We start from the raw sequence: 16,554 nt of genomic DNA, 5'->3' as shown, positions 1-16,554 counted from the left end.
TGTAATGAATGAATGAAAACTTTATTTAACAGATTGGAGAATGGCTACAATACAGTACGGCTCAATACACACAATATTAAAATGGTGACGTGCTTTGAGCAGGATAAACTTATAATATACAGTGTTACAGTTTTACAGTTACAGTATATACAAATATATAAATACTGCCAATACTGAGGCGTCCCTGCCTCTCTCTTTTTGTGAATGTGGCCAGGGCTTTTATGAGATCGTTTTGTGTTCCGTTTGAGTGGAGCGAAACCTGACCTTATCCATTTTCTTTCTCTTTGACATTATCTAAATGTAGCTTGAGAACATACTGTCATACTGGCCAAGCATTTTCACAAGTTCAAGGAAGCTGCCATGGTTTGAGCTTTGTGGCCGACTTGTTGTCACCCCAGAAATCCTTCCCCTGTCGTGCAAGATATGAAATTATGTCAATTGATCTAGTAAAAATGTCTCTCTTTCTTTGTTTCTCTTATCACCTTGCCTTGGACATCTGATATACATGTATCAGAAGCTGCTTGTAACGTTGTTAACCCCAGCCACTCTCCAAGAAGTCTTGTTACTGTACTGAAGCAGTACATAGTTTTCTTCTCCGGTGACTCCAACCATGGATTACTTTTTGATTTGATTTTTGATTTGAAGTCTTTATTTCGAACATGCAATGAATACAACAAACAATAACAAAAAAGAAAAAACAACTCAATCTGCATGTTCGAAAAGGAGTAGGAAGAAGTATACACTTATTTAATCCTACCCCTTTTCCACTACTCAAATGAGTGTACTATTTTAAACATAAAAAAGAAAAGAAAAAAAAAATATATATATATGCAAAACAAAAAACAAAAACTATATATGTATAAAATAAAATAAAATAGAAAACAAAATAAAAATGTAAACACCCGTGAATATCAAGTCCCTTCTTCATCCCTGTACCTTGTGAACATAATTTCCTTATACATCAGTTTGAATTGTCTCATGTTTGGACATTGCTTTAGCACCACATTTAGACTGTTCCACAGTTTCACTCCACATATTGAGATGCAGTGTTTTCTCATGGTAGTGCGTACGTTTAGCACCTTTAAATTGTGTTCTCCCCTCAGATTATAACCCCCCTCCCTATCAAAGAACAATTCTTGAATGTTTCTTGGAAGTGCATGACTTTTTGCTTTATACATTAATTGTGCCGTTTTAAATTCCACAAGATCATTTAACTTCAATGTCTTTGACTCCAGAAACAATATGTTAGTGTGATCACGATAACCTGCAATGTGAACTATCCTTATGGCCCTTTTTTGGAGTATAAAAAGTGGTTGTAGTGTAGACTTATAATTGTTTCCCCAGACTTCAGCACAGTAATTTAAATATGGTAAAACTAGTGAACAGTAGAGAATGTAGAGTGATTTTCTATCCAGGATGTGCTTTACTTTACTCATGACTGAAATGCTTCGTGAGAGTTTAGATTGGACATGTTTTATGTGAGGTTTCCAACAGATTTTATGGTCTATTATTACACCTAGGAATTTATTTTCATAAACTCTTTCAATAATCACATCATTTATTTTAACTTGTACCTGAGTATCCAATCTACAGTTTCCAAACAACATAATTTTAGTTTTGCTCAAGTTCAATGATAATTTGTTTCTATCAAACCATTCCTTCAATTTCTTCATTTCAGATGTGATGACCTCTAAAAGCTGCTGGACATTCTCACCAGAAAAAAAAAGATTAGTGTCATCCGCAAATAAAATACATTTAAATATATTGGATACTTTACATATCTCGTTAATGTACAAGATGAACAGTTTCTGACCCCTGGGGGACACCACAAGCAATGTCCAAACATTCAGATCTATAATCTCTCATTGTCACAAATTGTTGTCTTTTATTTAGATAGCTTCTCACCCAGTCCAATACTACCCCCCTGATCCCATATCTCTCCAATTTCCTGATTAATATATCATGATTAATAGTATCAAATGCTTTTTTTAGGTCAATGAATACTCCAGCTACATGTTTTTTTTGATCTATGGAATTTGTGATTTTTTCAATGAGTTCTATTAACGCTAGTGATGTTGACCGGTGTGTTCTGAATCCATACTGGCTATCGGTGAGTAAATTATGTTTATCAATGAATTTATCTAATCTGTTGTTGAAGAGTTTTTCTAATATTTTTGAAAACTGAGGAAGTAGAGAAACAGGCCTATAGTTTGTGAAGTGGTGTTTATCTCCAGTCTTGAACAGAGGTATGACTTTTGCTATTTTCATTTTATTCGGAAATCGACCAGTTTTGAATGATAAATTGCAGATGTGCGTGAGTGGTTTTGAAATCCCACTAATGACATTTTTTACTATTTTCATATCTATTTCATTACTGTCTGTAGATGTCTTGTTTTTACATTTATTAGTAGTTTCTATAATTTCATTTTCATCTACCGCTTCCAGAAACATTGAACTAGGATTTCTTTCAATGTAATTGTCTTTTATGTCTTCAGGAGTCACTGGATCTGGGATTTTTCCCGCTAATTCTGGTCCAATATTTACAAAAAAATTATTAAAGTTGTTAACTACATCATCCATATTGCTAATAGTTTGATCCTTTTCCATAAAATACTGAGGATAGTTTATTTGTCTTGATCCATTCCTGATAATACCATTTAATATCTTCCAAACACCTTTAATATTATATTTGTTGTTATCTAATATTCTACTATAATGATCCTTCTTACATCTTCTCATAATATTAGTCAACTTGTTTTTATATTTCTTATATTTATTTTCTGCCTCTTTAGTTCTATGTTTTATAAATTCTCTATAGTGTATTTTTCTTTTTACATGCATTCTGTAATCCCCTTGTGATCCATGGGCTGTCTGAGTGTTTATGTTTACTGCTATATTCTTTTATTGGACAATGTTTGTGATATAGTAAGTTAAATATAGATAAGAATGTTTCATATGCTTTATCAGTGTCATCCTCTTTATATACTATCTCCCAATTTTGTAGTAGCAAATCATTTTTGAAAGCGTTCATTGATTCTTCAGTCCTTACTCGTTTAAATTGTAGTTTATTGTCCTGCTTGTTTTCTGTGTAGTTGTTGTCATAAACTGTAAAAACTGGTAAATGGTCGCTGATGTCATTTATTAGTAATCCACTCACTGTATTGTTTTCTATAATGTTCGTAAATATATTGTCTATTCATACCACTTCATTTGAAATGGCCATCAGCCTTTTTGGGACATCTAAGAACAGGTTGACATGGTCCTCTATCCACACACATTTGGACATAGCTGGCATTACACTTGAGATCACAAGCTTGGTTGTGGGCAGGATCTGTGTTGCAACATAAGTCTCCTCCTCTCTTTCAGGTGTTGCTTGTAAACACGTTTGAAGCCTGAATTACTGTATGTATTCTCTCTTGTATGCTCCTGCTGGTACTTGGTTGTATCATGCATTAAGATATTTGCCACCCATGGCTGCTTCCTTGTGCTCCTTCACCGTCCTTTCTCCTTTCTTCTCTTGGCATTGCACTGCAGGCATGATTAAAATGCATCCTATTTAATTACGTAATGTCAGATAACCTTCAACTTCTATCCCCATGCATCAGAATGCTGAATTGATTTACAGTACTACATTATAAATTAATAGTATAATGTATAATAATTAGGGCTGGACTTTATCGCGTTCATTTTGATGAATTAACTACAGAATTTTTTTTACGTAAAAGAAAATTACTCATTTGATCGCACGTCGCGGCACTTTGCTCTCGTCTGTCATTGTCATACATTGTTGGAAAGTTCAATTTACCGCCTTTCAGGTCTCGAGTTAGAAGATGAAACATCCGACAAGCGTCATTTGACAAGCAGTTCTGACGAATGACGTCCGGTTGTGAACAGTCCTGAACTGACCAGTCAACGCTGATGGCGAAAAGAGTGGAGGCTATCACATGCTTCCTCCAACACATGTGTAGCCAATCAACCGCTTCTTTTCACCTGGCAGCGCGGACTCTCACTGAGAGGGTGTAACATGTGGAAGGATCACACTACCCCCCTTAGATCCTTTCCTCGCTGAGCAGGTGCCCCGACCGAACTGTAGGAGTCGCTGTTTACAACAACCAGGACCCACCCACCGGCTTTCCCACCCTCTAACACTGCCAATTGTGTTAGTACGACGACCGGCCAAGCCGGAAGCAACGCCGAGAGCTGGGCTCGATACCAGTATCTCCTGCATTGGTGGCGAGCGCCTTGCCCACTGCGCCACCCGGCCGCCCTATTATTTAACTTTTTAATATGTTTATATTTTTTAACTGATTTATACATAACCTTTCATTGGTCATAAGGTCGCTTTACAAAACAAAAACCATCAAGGGACGGAGAAGCAGAGAACTAAAGATCTAAAATCTTAACAGTCCCCAGAACAGAAACAGAGATCTGTACACTTAAGTGCAGGTTTGACACAGGAGCACCGTCCAGTGCACCCTTTCTGGCAGTTGCAGCGGACCAGCTCATGGCAAGACGTTGCTGCTTCAGGGAGAGTGGTCCAGAGTGGCTGCCACCCAGTTGTTTATTTTGTCCAGCCCCAGACAGATGGCTCTGGCATCTCTGGATCCAGGACCAATGACTGGTTCCAAATGTTGGCCTGATAGCAAGTCCTCTTGATGTGCTGTATGAGGGCTGCCTGGGTTGGAGAGATGTTCTCTAATGTCCTGGACTTCTGGGAGAAGAGCTGTTTCCTGGCGTCATTCACATCCATGCTCTCACTGGTTCGGTCATACATAAGCACCACAAATCGCCTCAGGCGCCTAAGGAAGTTCCAAGTCAGTCAGAAGATCCTTAGGAACTTCTACTCATGTACAATAGAGAGCATCCTGACCGGCAACATCACCTCCTGGTTTGGGAATAGCACTGCAAAAGACCGTAGCAGACTACAAAGAGTGACACGTTCAGCCGAACGCACAATTAGAGGGGGGCTTCCCACCCTCCAGAACATTTACAACAAGCGGTGCAAGGGGAAGGCTAAGAGAATTATTAAGGACTCGAGCCACCCGAACAACTGCCTCTTTGAACTGCTGCCGTCAGGCAAGCGATACCGGAGTCTTATGGCGAGCACAGAAAGACTCAGAAGGAGCTTCTATCCCCAGGCCATCAGGCTGCTAAACGAACAATAATCGCTAAACGAACAATAATCACTATGCAACAACCATCAAATGCACACAGCACACACACCCACACGCACACACTCACTCAAACAAACAACACACTGCAGCACCCACTCTCCACACTTTAGATCACACAAACACACTTACACTTTATATTTATTGATAAAGGATTTGCACTACAACTCGTACACCTACTGTGAATTGTACCTAAACTGCACCTCGTCCATTTATGCCTTGCACTATATAGTATTGTATATTAGTACACTGCACAGTATTGTATATTGTATGGTAACTACGTCTACGAACATTGTACATATGTCTAAACTGAACACTGTGACCTCTTTTTTTACTTCTAATTTTTACTATTTTTACTATGTTTTTATTTCATACTTATCTTGTCATGCACAGTCTCTGGAGCGCAACAGTAAGAAGCATTTTGTACAAAAGTATTCTGTACTTCTGTATGACAACTATTAAAGAAACTTGAAACTTGAAACTTGAATCGTTCCAGAAGTACCCTTTAATCTTCACTGACCTCACTTGGCATGCACAGGAGTTCCTGGAAAGCATCAGTGACCTCTGGGAAAGACTTCCAAGTCTCTTCTTTCCTCGGCCAGCAAATGCAGACACAGTGTCGCACCCAGTGAAAGCATGAAAGACAGGGAGAGTCAGACACTTGACTGAAGTCATTGTGGCAACCATTTGCAATGAACCGGAAACTCTACCCAACACCAAAGGAAACCCACAGTTCATCAGAAGCTATTCTGCTAAAAGAAGACACTGCCAAAACCACCACATCTGTGTCAACGGTGCGTATGGTCACTTTCCTACAACCCTTCTGCACAGCATCTGCCACATGCAGAAGAAGCCGAGTGTCAGCCTCCTCCTGCGTACATGAGGCAAGGCAGGCCACACATGAGTCAGCAGGAAAGCAGCAGACTCCAGTTCCATCTGTTGCGTACAGTTCCTTGCCCTGTGCTAGAGGCAGATGTACGGCTTCTTGTGTCAGGAAGGAAAACAACTCTGTTTTGTTTTCATCACACCGAAGGAAGTCTTTCCAGTTCTTGGGCATCACAGTGAGGGGAGCCACTCTTTTCCTTGTGCCTTTTCCCCTCTTCTGTCTTGTGGAGGATTTCAGGCTGGCAGACAGGTATACATCCCAGACAAGGTCAACACGGGCATTTACCTCTAGTTGAGCAGAGATGTATGGTGCAAACACTGTTTCACCATACTCCTGGAATGTTCTTAATGTCTTTGGATTCAGAATTTGAACTACAGCTGCACCATCTAGAATCACTGCATCAGACTCAGGGACACTCTTGTTTTCCAGCAGATTTGACTCCAGGCAGCGAAGTAGATCTGCTTTAACCCCAAACCGATGTTTTCCTCCAGTTGATAGAGCTGGGGGTGCTGCCTGGTTTTCATTGGAAAATAAATGGTTGATGTCTCCATCTCGTGTTTGGCACGAGATGTACAGCCTTGAAAAAAGTCCACAGTCACTTTTCAGTGCTGCAAGTTGTGCCTTCTCTGTTTACTTGACTTTGACAGGTGGCCTACTGAACTAAACCTCATGATATAAACTTACTATGGTAGAAGTTTCATGCTTTTATGAAAAAGTGCACAATTCCTTTGATTCAAAGGCTTAACCGCTGTACTATTAACACTTTGAGTGCCAGCGACGTGTTATGTCGTCTTTTCATGCCCCCCATTGAGTGCTGACGACGCAAATTGTCGTTATATTTTTTTATTAGCGATCTGAATTCATATTTCATCAACCGAGTCTCCCGTTGGTACAGCAGCCCCTCTAGGAGCTCCGATGGGAAAATACCGCCCCCTATCGTCTATCCCTGTGTAACTGCAGGCCATTCGATTAGACTGGTGGATCTGTGGTGGATCTGTGGAGGGGGAGCCTCCTCGCTACACTATGCTGGCGAGGGATCTGATGACGAGGGAAGTGATCGCGAGTTGGAAAGCAGTCTGGAATATATATTTACAGCAGCCAATAATCAATCAATAAACGCGATCGATATTTGGAATGGCGATCAGGAATTGGAATAATCTTTTTGGAGAACATCTGATCTAAGGTAAGGAGTCTATGTTACCAGTTTTAGGATAATCAGAGTTGTCTTCACTGAGATAACAGCGTGTCCCGTATGTGTATGTGTGTGTGTGTGATGTTGAGGAAATGAGAGAATCGATTTCTCAGCTCGCTTCTATAGCGTGCATAAGTACACATATACTATCGATAATCTAGCGTTTATTTGAAAACGATTAATAAATAGGCCGACAAATTACAACGTGTCTAGTGTATTCGAGAATATTCCAATAAATGCCGGACATTTTCGAGAAAACGATAGCTTTTCTAAATGCTATAAAAAAGATATGAACGATTAAAAAACAATCCGTTTCGACAATGTTGACTGCAAACAAGTCATTGATAAGCGACGGGCAGATTAGACACATAGCCATAATTTAAAACATAGATTATGCGTTTTTAACGCTATCATTGAAGTGGATGATGGCACTCAAGGACATTAATCAACATTAATGGCCGGCACTGAAAGTGTTAAGGCTATGGAACCGTTATGTTTTCCAGCTTCTATACCTCTCAGCTGGAAGAAGAGTACACACAACTCTTACTTCAGTGTGTTCAAACCACTGTTACTCTATTTCATTAGCACTCAACGTGATTTTTCTTTATTGTGTAAGAAACTTCGGAATGTTACCTTTCAAAAGAGAAAAGGTCCATTGCCCTATATATATTATTCCTAAAGAAATTGCATTGATCTGACTGTTGGTCTGTGTAGTAGCTAATAAACAAAATGTTGCTGCTTAAATGTATGTATAATGTATATTCATTGATTCACTCGTATACCAAAATCCATTTGAAATATTGATATGTGTTTAAAATGCGATTAATTTAGATTAATTACTTAACACTATACAGTAGGCTACACTGTAAGAAAAAAAGCTGCAAGAAAACGGTAAATGTCTGGCATCAATGGTTTCCAAATACTTACTGTCAAATTACAGTAAAATCAAATACATTTACAGATTACAACCTTTATTTATTGGTTAATATTTTGATAAAAGGTAATTTACTGTATTTTTATGGCATTTACACCTAAAATAGAAAAACAAAAGTAATCTGTAAAATAATACAGTGAATTTCCCGTGAAAAAACATTTATTTTTTTACAGTGTATACTTTTTGCACTAGAATCAATACTAATCCTCCTACATTATTATTATTATTATATATATAATTAGTTTACATTCTATTATTATTATTATTATATTATATATATGTTATATTATATTATTATTATTACTACTGTTATTTTAACCTTTAATATCTGTCAATAACAACTCATGAAGCCAGCGGCGGACTGGGACACAAATTCAGCCCGGGACATTCAGACGCACCAGCCCACACACCGGCCCACGCACCGGCCCCGAAACCGGCCCACACAACGGTCGTTATGAAACACTCGTCCAGTATTAAACAACCCAAGGCTGTGGCTAAGGAGTCAACATCAGGGAGACCAAATCTACACCCCGCCCCTAGATGTGCACTCGTGCACACACACACACACACACACACACACACACACACACACACACACACACACACACACACACACACACACACACACACACACACACACACACACACACACACACACACACACACACACACACACACACACACACACACACACACACACACACACACACACACACACACACACACACACACACACACATATATACTGTTACTTCCTGTCATTGGCATACGTTCTTTTTATTTTTACTAACATCTTAGTGCCTCATTAGTCTAGGGATTAAGGATACATGAAGTATTAACTACACCATAATAATATTGAGGTTTTGATCCATAGAAAGGTCTGTGCTACACAATTTCAGTTAGATTAGATTTATTGTCCTTTAATTTTGCACTCATGACATTAGTTGCTTGCCGTTTAATCAACATCAAAAGACCCCCACTTCCTTCCAGACACCCATCCCAAGAGCCTGTTCGCTTTCCAGGTCTCTCTCTCTCTCTGTTTGTGTGTCTCTCTCTCTCTGTCTGTGTGTCGCTCTCTCTCTCTGTCTGTGTGTGTCTCTCTCTCTCTCTCTCTCTCTCTCTCTCTCTCTCTCTCTCTCTCTGCTCTCTCTCTCTCTCTCTCTCTCTCTCTCTCTCTCTCTCTCTCTCTCTCTCTCTCTCTCTCTCTCTCTCTGATGGAATCATCCATGATAAATTAACTTTGACTTGAATGAATGCCCATTCTTTCTCTAGAACAATGACAAATGTTTCATTATGCACTATACAACTAAGGTTAATAAGTTATAATTAAGATATCAATTGTATAAGAATTATTTAGGATAACTAAAGACAGGACTTTACTAAAGGTTGACACTCACAGTAATTTCTTCCAGAACAAGCTTAAAATAGCAAAGGATATAGATCATTTGTCTGTCTATATCATGTCTGTCTCTCTCTCTCTCTCTCTCTCTCTCTCTCTCTCTCTCTCTCTCTCTCTCTCTCTCTCTCTCTCTCTCTCTCTCTCTCTCTCTCTCTCTCTCTCTCTCTCTCTCTCTCTCTCTCTCTCTCAGTGCATGCTGGGAATGAGATTGGAGAGATTGGAGAGGTTGGAGATTGGAGGTGTAGTGAGTTTTTTTCTATCTTTATCTGTCTATTTTGTTAATTTGTTTATGGGATATTGTATTATAAGTGTAGTGTTGGTTTGCTGTGTGTTTTGGTGTGTATAGGGTTAAGTGGGAGTGTTTTGTTTGTTTGGCCGTATCGGCCAGGCTGTGCTGCTGGATGACGTCAGACGCCAATATAGACTTTTCCAAAATTGGTAGAAAGCATGGTATCAAGATATCTGTTCCTAATGTGTCAGTAGAGGACTGCAGTTTGGCAGTTGGAAGTATTGTTGGACATAAAAGCATTAAATCAGCTGCGAGAATGAATCAAGGAGTAGTGATTTTTCTTGACTCATTGGACAAGGTGCACACACTGGTTCAATCGGGGATAAGTGTTGATGGGGCTTTTCTTTCTGTAGAGCCGCTCTCCACACCAGGCAGAAATGTCTTTATTTCCAACGTTCCGCCGTTCATCAGTGACGAACTATTGAGAAGTCAACTAGCACGACATGGGAGGATAATTTCCCCTATAAGAAAAATGTTGTCGGGATGTAAATCTCCGCTTTTAAAGCATGTTGTCTCACACAGGCGACAGTGAAGTGTCTTATCTTAGCTTCATTTATCTCTATTTGTGATCGTATAGTTTCTATTACCCTTTTTCTCTGCATTGGTTTAGGTATTTTCAGATGTTCGGTTTCAAGTAAGAGGAGACTGACGATATGGTCAAAATCAACGGGCGGCGGTTGTTTATTAATAAAACAGCTTAGGAATCAACCAGTACATCGTCAATCTAATTGTCTCTTTCATTCAGTCTAATCGTCTCTTTCATGTGGCTGTTGTCCATGATCTGATCAGCTAGGGCCGATCAGAGCCGTTTCTCCGGTGGTGGTGTTGTTGTCTCTTTCATTCAATCTAATCGTCTCTCGGTGCTGTTCTCTGTCTCAGGTTGTCCATGGCAACAACGAGTCCTCTCTTAGTGGTTTGCTGGTCTGGTTCTCAAGGCAACCTGGTCTCCGTGAGTATCGGTGCTCAACAGAGAGCGCTCGTTTTTCGTCTCTCCTTTGGTGGTAGGCTTCTCCTGATGCGAAGCGATTTCGTCTGTCATCGGGTCTCAGTCCCTCTGTGTCATGGCTTAGCTCTCAGGATCCTTCTCCGTCTCCTCTGAGTGTCTTGCTCGGCTCTCGAGTTCTGTGTGGCTCTGCCTCTCAGGGGTCTGTCCCCTGTGTGTGTCCGGGTCTGTGTCAGCGCTTCCCCAGGTCCCTTCTGGGTGTGAGTCTCTCTAGTGTGTCGCCATCAGCCCTTTTTATCAGAGGAAGAGAGAGAGAGAGAGAGAGAGAGAGAGAGAGAGAGAGAGAGAGAGAGAGAGCGAGAGGGAGGGGGAGACCCTGCCTGCCTATTCACGTCCATGATCTGGTTTCCTTATTTGGCCACCCCTTGTAGCCAGCTTGTCTCAACATGTTATACTTATTCTGCTGACACAACTCCCTGGGTCTGGTGACAACGGTTTTCACAGTCTATGGGGAGACAGACTGGCTCTTGATGCATAGCTAATAAAACATGAGCTATTTCCATCTACAAACTCTTTACCATTCTGTAATTGCATTTTAGAATACTAAGATAATTCTTTATTGTCTAGCCAGTGACTCACTGTCTTGTCTTCAGTTGGGTCCACTTTTTACTTTATTTGATTGAACTATTTATCTTACTGTTTGTTTTTCCTATTCTAAAGTACGCTGTAATCTAGGTTTTAGCTCTATTTTGATCACTTAGTATTTTGTTCAGTATTAACATTAATTTACAAACAATGTCTTTGTATTTGGTTCACTTATGGTCAACTTTTCATGCCTGCCAAACCTATTTATCTAAGGTGATTTGGTATGACAGCTCATTTTTAACATAATGGTCCTTTCTTTACATATGTGTTGCAATGTTTTCTAAGGCCATCTAACTAATCTCTCTGACAAAGCCATTAGTTTTCTCTATATCCTTAAGGTCTAAAAACCGTCTAGTCTAACTATTAGAGTTAATGTATAATTGGTAGCCTTCTACTGTGTAAGAGGAGATTTCCAAATAGTCTGTGTCACCTTTCTGACCTCTGGGTTAGTCAGCAGCAGCCGTGTTGTAACCTGAAATTCCTTCCTTAGGGTAAATATGACCTTTTATGATCTCACCGGTTATTCTGAGTTTGGTTCCTGTTTCAACGATAATGATTTCCTCTCTTGTCAGTTGGAGGTGGCCTAAACCACAGCTGCTAACCAACCAGTGGAATGTGCATTAACATCATAAACAGTCTTTTGCCCTCCAGATTGTCCTCCATTTGGCTGAGTGCGGGGTGATCTCCCTCTCAAGCTTCACTATAGCCAATTTTGTCTTTCTAATCATTACCTTGTACATTTCACTTGCATTTATTCATGTTTTCATTTAGAAATATACGACAATCCACCCTTAGGGGGTTTAATAACCCACTATACAATATTAATTTTCTAAATTAAACATGTTAAAAATCATAATCATAATTTTTGCTAATATTTTTCAAAATTTCAAAAAAATCCAAAATGTTACCCAAATCGAACTACAAACCCCTTTCCATCTGTACAGTTACAAAATCATCATTTCACCTACTTTTTCCTCCTTTCACAGTTTATACACATTATCAGTTATTATTATGACATCCAGTCTAAGAAAGCTGTTCCTGTTTTTACAAGAAACACTCTTTCAATAATAGCTTTTTTGTTTAGACTATTTTATCCATGTTCTTAGCTTAAATGTCTATTTTGTGTAATGGACTCTGCAAGAAAAGATTAATACATCACACCACTAAAAGATTAACTCTCTAAACATTTGAGGGAAATTCAAACAAGCAACATAAATCATCTCTTCTCCTTTGAAAAGACCACTGAGGCCTCAATTATCCTTCGCTTTCATCCCTGTTTAAAACCTCCTAAGGCCTTTACTGCTAACTCGTTTTTGACCGTTTTCTTCTTGTTGTATCTTGTGCTAATCACCGCCTCTTCTTCGTTGTATGCAGGTCTCTGGTACTGCTCCGATTTTCCACAGAAGGAAACGATTTTCCCTCTGTCCTTTTTGCATTTTGGATTATTTTACAAAACACACAATAGATTGGAAACTTTTATTTTCGCAGATACATCTTTACTGTTCTGCATTTTGACAATACATTTTTCTCCAATTAATTATCTATGTATTTCACAGCTTCTTACGTTAGCATTCAATCAAATCATCTTTGTCTCATCTCTTTTTGTGCTGTACTGTTTTACTAGATTCCATATCTCAAGATCAACACAACTACCTCCACCCTTGACAGTGGAATATCCATCATTTCACTTTCAAATACCTTGTTTCCCGACAGCCCCTCGGTCCGGACAGTCAGCTCTAGACGAGGCCAATCACCAACAGAACCTATGTGCATGGTCAACAAACCACAGTCCCTTTAAACACACATCACACACACTCCGCCAGCTTTCAACAAGCCGGTGCAGAATCTACCATAAGTCAATCATCAAATTCACATGTCTGCACCCTACATGAACACTGTCTCGGCCAATTGGCGACCAAAAACCTACAGAGCTTTCTTATAGACAGAGAAATATGTTCCCCCAACACTTACCATAACCCAAAAAGTGACACAACCCTCCAGATTCTACATCTGGAGCCTTAATGAGCGGAAAACAAACCATGAACCAGCACCCGTCCATTCCCAGTTTCCAGCTCATTATATCAGACTTCCTACCAGTCTCGCTGTGTCACCACCACCTGCTATCCCTGACCGGCGAGAGAACTCCCCCAGCCAGCCAGTTCCTAATAAAAAATATAGTCAAACAAAAACAAAGAAAATCGTAAATAAAAAAAAAAAAATTGTGAGTGCCTACATGCTACACACCCATCCAACAGAATTAAACTATCATCTAGAGGCATAAATACCCCCGCAAAAACTTAAGACAGCAAAATTAAAAATCCAAAAAGAAATAAAATAAGTAATGAAATAATAATATTTTTTTTTTTTTTTTTTTTTTTTTTTAATTCCTTAATTCAAACTTGACCACCCTTTGATCAAGTATGTAACCACTACTATAAATAGTCCTTTGTTTCTAACCCTGTCTAACATTAAATGTTCCATTGTTCCTGTCTAAAACCAACTGTTTAACCCTTCTCTGACACCGTCTGGTTCAGAGTTCACATGACCACAAGAGCCATTGCGGTGACCATTTTTCTCTCTCTCTCCAATCTGTGCAGCCGGGCCAGGCTGCACAGGTGGGAGATACCAAAAATCGTCCACCATACCATTCTCCCTTACGTTTTCCTCACTGCCACAGCAAGAGTTGATCAGACACACTGTAGCAAAAAGGAAAACCCATGATTTGTCTATTAATTAACTGTTAGTACGATTGGCTCATGCATCTGTCAGTCATTTCATCTCTCCCTGTTAGTTGCACATCCATCTTAGTCGCTTCCACTCATAATCTAATGTACCAACGCTTCTATATATTTTTTATTCTATTTTTATTCCAATCAGTCCTTCTTCCCATTCTAACTTATTAATAACTCTATTTTCCCGAGCACTATTAGCTCCGCTTGTGCATTCCTGCCTCGTTCTTAATTAACCTATGACCTATGCAGACACCCCCTCTGACAATGTCCCAACTCTCCACATTCCCAGCAACCCTGTTTGGACTCTTGCTTCTTACTGGACGTTCGCTGAGTCCTCCACCCTTCGTAACATGACCGAGCGAAATGGCCAACCTCCCCACAATTCCAGCACACAGCCGACGCCGGCCATCCCAGGGGTTCCAGTTTACCCAGTTTACCACGACTCCCACAGTCTCTCGGCTGGCCTCCCACAGTCCTCGCCAGGTCCACCCCTCCCCTGTCCTCTGGTCGCATGTCCTGTTGCCTGGAGGAGAGAGGGGCATACCTGTCCTTTTCTGCTGCCTCTCCTCGGGCCTTCTCTTGTTGGGAGGGGCCTGGAAACTCACCCCTCCTGCGGTCCTGTTCACCCTGTCGCGGCCCAGCTCCCTGTCCGGGCAACGGAGCACAGGGCATTCTTTGATCACAGCGGCCTAGGTCAGACGCCCGAAGCATGATCTCAACAGCTATCGCTTCCAGCAGCGCAGCCTTTCTTGCCAGTTCCCGTTCCAATCTCCGAGTCTCGTGTGCGGCTTGACCGATCTCCAGCTGTGTCTTCATCAGATCTCGATGAACTGCCTCGTGTCGTTCGAACGCTGTCACAAACGCTCTCTGTTGTCCATAGTATGCTGCCTCTTCCCCCATCTCAGCACTGGCGGTTTGACGTCCCATCGTTGGGCTCCGCCTCTCATCTTGGCTTTGGTGCTGAGGGCAGGGTGGATGTGGGAAACGGGTGGGCTGTAGAAACTGTTCGTGTATTCCATACCTGCTGTCGGTCTCAGTTCCAGCCATCCGGCCAGAGTGGACTTCGTGGGACTGCTGTAACCTCAGTCTCTTTTTCTGCCCCTTGGTTAAACCGCAGTCGCCTGCAATGGACACTCCAGCTTGAATCGGTTCTGGTTGGAGTAACACCGTTGTCACTGGTTCACTCCCCTGTATCGGAATCAAAGTCAACATTCCAAGTCCTTCTGTCGTACTGGTCACATGAGAGAAGTCCATATTCAAATCAATCAGATCATCACTGGTATAGTCTATCTGGGAAATGTCTGCAGAGGCTCTCGGCCTACTCCCCCCAATGGCCCGATCACTAAGGCCCTCCTCCATATCGTTGTTGTTGTTATTCTATTGTTACTGCATTCAACGCTTCAGTTGTTCCTATCAATTTTCCACTAAGGTGAACTTCCTAAGTTACTGTCATTCATTCCACTTTCAACACACTCTTGTAATCACCGTTTGAAAAAACAAGTTTCTCTGTCTTCCACTACTTCTACTTACTTGAGTTAAAACACTCACACTGTCAAATTTTTACTGTGCAGACAAGGATTGATAACTGGCTTATCATTCATACTTATACCAAGGCGCATTAAAGCCGTTTTCCCTAGATGGTTATGGAAGTCGTTAGAGCTCCCGTCCGGCCGAGCACCTGTACAGAAAGAAAGCAGAAACATCCAGACTTAATACAGTGGCATTTCCCTTATTATTTCCACTCTTCGTTATGCATTGGAAATGTCGGGCAACACTATACTAATATATTTAGAGAGACACAGTGTGATTTGTTTGAAAAAATAACGATACAGCTTATCTTGTTTTTTGTCCGTTCCTTCAACAGGAACACTGGAGGTTTCCAATCCCCTGTGTGCTCTCTCCACCTGATTTCCTGGGAAATATAATCATTAATCCCCTTCCTATCCATTGTCTAATAATCCTTTGTAAACCTGGTCTTCCATCCGTTTCTAATCTCTCTTTGCTTGATGAATCTGTTCATCCTAACCTTATTTCTCACTTTTAAATGCCCGATTAGCGTATCGACTAAATGTATTATTCGCTTTTGCTTCACACACTCCTCATACCACATCAATTTCATTCATCCTTACACACAACCATACCCCCTCACAACACTTAATAAAAATTAATTAGTGTTGCTACTGCTACCAACCACCTAATCAGGGAAAACAATAAACTTTTAGCAACTTAGATCACTAAAACCCTGACCGACACATAGTACAGCTGGCCACGTTAATAAATTCACGGACACCCGCACTATGCCACCTGCAATATTCACCCAGTTCCCTGAATACACAAAGAACCGTCAACTCACAGCCCAAAGC

The sequence above is a fragment of the Notolepis coatsorum genome (genome assembly GCF_963971535.1).
Source record: "Notolepis coatsorum genome assembly, chromosome: 4".
NCBI classification, from domain to species: Eukaryota; Metazoa; Chordata; class Actinopteri; order Aulopiformes; family Paralepididae; genus Notolepis; species Notolepis coatsorum.
The sequence above is the reverse complement of the archived record's forward strand: the minus strand, read 5'-3'. Positions refer to the sequence as shown.